Source organism: Pteropus vampyrus, unplaced genomic scaffold, assembly GCF_000151845.1.
Source record: "Pteropus vampyrus isolate Shadow unplaced genomic scaffold, Pvam_2.0 Scaffold158, whole genome shotgun sequence".
NCBI classification, from domain to species: domain Eukaryota; kingdom Metazoa; phylum Chordata; class Mammalia; order Chiroptera; family Pteropodidae; genus Pteropus; species Pteropus vampyrus.
Window position 1 is genome coordinate 501913 of NW_011888939.1, and position 5077 is coordinate 506989.

Genomic DNA, 5077 nt, shown 5'->3' on the forward strand with positions numbered 1-5077 from the left:
ACAGCGTTTCCCACCGGTTCTGCCTTGTCGATGTTCGCTCCCGCCGCTGCTCCGGACCGCCGTCCCCCCCCCGAGGCCCTGCGCGTCGGCCTTCAGCGCTGCTCTGCGGGCGACGCCTTACTGTCCGTTTCCGTTGGTCCGAGAATGTCTCTCCTGTCCTTCTTAAAGGACATCTTTTGCCGAGTTCAGAACCCTAGGTTGGCAGTCACTTTCTTTCAACCCTTGGAAGGCGCCTTCCGTGGCAGTCTCGCAATCATCATTCCCAGCCAGGATCCAGCGGAACGGCTTATCCCTGCTCCTTTTAAGGCGATGTGTCTTTTTTCGCTCACGACTTTTTGAGTTTTAGCGGTTTTAGTCTACGTCGAGGCGCGTGTTTCGTGCCGTTTATCGTGTCTGGCGTGTGCCCGGTACTCAGGAGTGTGGTCTGAGTTACGGAGTGGAATCCCTGCCCTCGGTACTTGGTCTGAGGGCTCTGCGGGTCCCATTTACCTGACGTTCGCACGTGCTCTCACACACCACCGAAGCTCCGCTGCTCACTCCCCCTTACGATTCTCATACGTTTTCTGGCAAATGATCAAAGACACACGGAACTGATCCCGAGGCAGCTGCTCATGGCCGTTTCTCTCACGCGCATACACACACACACACACACACACACACACACACACACACAGCTCCTTCCTGCTCTGCTCACACCTGGGCATTACTCACCCCTGCAGGTGCTGCTCAGGCCTCAAGGTTTCTAAGCTTCACTACGATCCACGTGAGCCCGATAAAACAAGTACGCCATATACAAATAATTCTGTTGTTTATTTATTTTGAATACAAAAAGTGGCCAAGATAACAATACTAGTGGCTCTGCATACAAAACACGAGATATCCGAGGTTATTTCACATTTACAAAACTGCCATTATGTACAGCACTGGATATTCACAGCAATGTTATTCAACTCTACGGACGAGACTCATATGAGCAGTTCAGGGGCATCCAAAATGGGAAAAAGCTAAAAACCAATCGTCTTTCATTAACTGGAGAGTCGGCCAACCAGCTGTCTGGTAAAGAAAGAGAGGACCTGGTCCCCTATTCTTTACTGATGACTAAAATAAGGTTGCCCCCCACAGAGCTGAACACTGACAAGCACCCTCCAAAATTCCCATTTCATTTGCTCTTCCCCACTTCAAACTTCCCCAGAAACGTCTGCCCTAATATTAAGTAAAAGCTCAGGACACTGATATACCATCTTCGGGAAAAGAAGGCTAAAGAGTGCTAAGGACATGGCATGGTCTGGGTCCATCGAAGCTCAGTTCAAACCCAAGAAAGAAATTGACCCCCTCCTGGTCATCGGTTTGGAACTCACGGGGAAAAGTGAGCCATGCTTCACCTAGAAGGTGGCAGGAAGTCACTCACTCGCTGTACACGTCACGAGCACCTACTCTGTGCAAGGCACTTGGCACTAGGTGCTGCAGGAGCCACCAAGACGAAGCGGACAGTCCCTGCCCTCAAGGAGCTTACAATCTAATCGTGAACGCTATGTACATCTATACGACGGGAGAAGCAGCCAGTTTTTCCGGGGCAGGGGTAGGGGTGGGGGTACGCCAAGCAAAATGCGGTGTTATTCTTAAAGTCATTTTATTTAAACGCTAAAAATCTGTAACACGCCACCTAATCAGATGGCAAACATTAAAAACCATCTCCTTTTTATAACCTTAAGTATTTAGACGTCTGTTCTTTTTATTTCCAAAAACGTCATATGTAAACATACACAAATTCGAAGCCGAGCACGAAGATCAGCACAGGCGCTGGGTAAACATGAAATATATTCGCTATACACAACACAGACTTATTTTTCTATACAGTCTTATTCCTGTATAAACGAGTTTGATATTCACTGTCCTTTCATACATTAAAGTACACATCTGAGTCGAAGTCTTGAAAAACACAGAATTCATTTTTGCCTTTAATTCGGCATTAGTACCAAAATTAAAACACCCTAAACCCTAGCGGCCTGTTAGCCAAACATAAATGGTAAAGTATGAACCGTCTGAAAGCCATCACAGCCTCTTACGCTGTCCAATATGACCACTTTACAGGATCTTTTTACGAAAGTAACGGGATCCTGTGATGGGAGGTAAGCAAAATTTCACCTTAGAAGTAAACATAACATTTAGAGTTCTGGAATTTAATTCTACCCGACCCATTTACAGCATTTCAACTAGGCAGCCTATACCGGGTGTCGGTATGAGAGTCTCATCATTCCCCCTTTTCAGCTCCTCCCGAGCCTGCAATGAATGAACACAGCACATTGGTAATCCATATACCATTGCTCCAAATAAACTCGCTAAGACCTGGGATTGTATACTAAGTCTCCCCCTCCCCCCATCCCAGAGCATAGATATGACTCAAAGAAAACGCAAGATAAGAAAAGCTGAATCACCTACCTGGGTAAAGAGGTTGGGGGAGAAATATCCATTACCAAAAGGATTAACTTCTTGACAGGACATCTTTATAAACAACCATTCCCGTGTTAAATGTGTCGATTCCCACACCAAGTTTTCAGAACAGCCCTGTCTTAAAACAAACTCTCTGCATGCACATGAGAGGCTGCAGCCTAGCTCCCAGACTCAGCCTCGCTGACGAGTCCTAATACTGATCTGTGTCTGTGCCCTAGAAATGAGTTCGCAATCTTCTGCAAAATCCTGCTGCGTCACCAGGACTGCGATGCAACAGTGCTTCAGATGTCACTGGGAGCAACTTTCCATTCTGCAAATTTGACTTGATTCACTTTGAGACGGTCAGATTTCACATGCTCTCTAATCAGTTTGAAGAGCAGACATCATGTCAGCAGACGTGAAGATCTTAACTCCAGAAACCTCTTTCGGCTTCAGAAAAGAACATTTAAAAGCTATGTGACGCTGAGGCATGAGACAGACAGTCTAAAACTCTGCTTGAAGCTGCCAGTTGATACTCAAACTCGTAACTAAAATGAAGCAGCTCTCTCCGGTTGGCTCCTTGGAGGCATTTTAAAACTCCGACAACTTGAAGGGAAAGGTGAGACCCCTGAGACGCTCTGCGGACTCACCGCAGGCTAAACGCCACCTACACACGGAGGGCGGGCTGAGAGCATAAAGGTACAGTCGCCAGGAGTCACAAAGCCACGCACGGACTCGAAGCAGTCCACGTGGGCTCACTGTAAAGATTCATTTGTTTTGCTGTTTGTGCTGCCCAATCTCTAAAAAGAAAAACGGGGAGAATATACATTTCCCTTAAAAAATTTAGGACTGCTGACTCTGAATACAACCCATTCAGCTTAGCTTTGCCCAGAATTTTTGCTTGTCAAGAATAACCCTGGTAGGGGGCCGGGACAGGGAGCTAGAATCTAGCACACTCCAGCCCAAAGTCCAGGCGAGAGTTATTCCACACTCTGAGAAAAAGTCCTGAAGGAAACCAGATAGGATTTACCAAGCTAACAACTAACGCGATCACCTTTAAAAAGAAAAATTACCGTTTAATGGTTTCTTCTAGGAAGAGAGACACAACTACGTGATTTGGCTTTTAGAAATTTTATCACCAATCTATTTTTCTTTCAAACACGAACTCTGTTAACTCTGAGCGTGTCTTGAAGCTGAGCGAACAGGAGTGGCTAGCGAGAGGGAGAGGGAGAGGGAGGCGGGAGGCGGGAGGCGTCTGGGGCAGGCGGGAAGCACAGACGCTCGGCATCACCAGTGATGTGACTCCCGGGTCTTGCTGCAGGCACGGCCGGCACCCACCGAGCTCCAGTGCGGTTTAACCGCGGGTGCGCCGTCAACCAGCGCCGACATCCTCCCTCCCGCTTACCAAGCACCGACAAGCGGCAAGTTCTCCACTTCCTACCTGACGCCGTGATGATCACGACAGAAAACGTTTTAATACTGATCACCTTTAACGTTCTTTAAACCTGATTAACCTGTGGAACTCACTCACAGGTCCAATGTACGTGCTTCAACAGCAGCATCCTCAAAACCTTCTTAGGAGGGAGAAGTGGGAAAATGTCACACCGAGCCGCAAGCTTGGCCAGTGGTTCTAACAGCTTCTGACACTGGAAAATAACTGGTAGTTTGGCAGATGGAATAGACAGAGATTGCCTGAGATCTGGGTGGTAGACGCAAGAGGATTTCAGAGTAAATATCAGGCATAACAGGCTATCAATTTCTTATCTGGAACAATAGGAACAAATTAACTCTAGGCAGAGAAAGTGTGATACAGGTGTGGGGCTCTCAGACTCCCCAAATGCAACAGTGTTGCCGCTTAGAAGGACTAATTTGTATAGACTCTGCCCCTGCCCTTACACAGAGCGGGCCCGTCGCGTTCTCCGGCCATTCCTGACCCAGCGATTACAGTGACAGCTGGAACACCCTGACCAGAGCGGGGACGTTCCAGGAAGGTCGAGGGTGTGGCAGGCTTCAAGCAGGAGAGGTGGCGCGTCTGAAGACACCTGGTGTCGCTCCCACTTCCCACTGGGCAACGCCCTATCACCAGGGGCGCTGACCCTGAGTGAAAGCGAGAAGCGCACTGTTTGGGATGCTGCCTCTTATTCAAAATCTCTCATTCTCACAGGTCAGTGGCTTAACCTCCGCGAGTGGGGGCGGGCAGGAAGGGGGGGTCCCCCAAATTTCTGGGTGGGCAGAAATTCAGGCTGAGGCAGGTGCTGGCGGGATTTCAGAGTCAAGAACGCCGCTGGGCCCAGCCCCTGCAGACAGAAGCCTCGTTCTAGTAAAGCGGTCACCATGTTTATCCCTATACAGACCCACGGAATAATTCGGCTGATCCTCTTTAGCTAAACTCTAAGAGTTATTAAACTTCCTTCAAAACGCACAAGCGCTTTAAATAAAAACTTAATGTAAGTTTTAGACGGCAGCAGCAGCACATCCCCCAATAAGAACAGATCAATCAGTGACTCTGATTAGGGACAAACACATAAGCGAAACTAAGCATTTTGTGATTATTAAAACTGCAATACTTCCTTGACACGACCCCAGTGTTTACTGTAAAGTGAAACAGACACAAGCACAAACTACTGCGACTGCCCGGCCTCCTGAC

At 48.1% G+C, this 5077-nt stretch overlaps 1 long non-coding RNA gene across 1 annotated transcript; it reads right to left on the reverse strand.

Moving 5' to 3' along the window:
* Positions 1–791: 791 nt before the first annotated feature.
* On the reverse strand, positions 792–5077 carry LOC111745590. The gene is made up of 2 exons (XR_002782714.1): positions 5024–5077; positions 792–3230 (listed from the first exon to the last, which is right to left on the reverse strand). It is a non-coding gene; the product is annotated as an uncharacterized LOC111745590 (long non-coding RNA).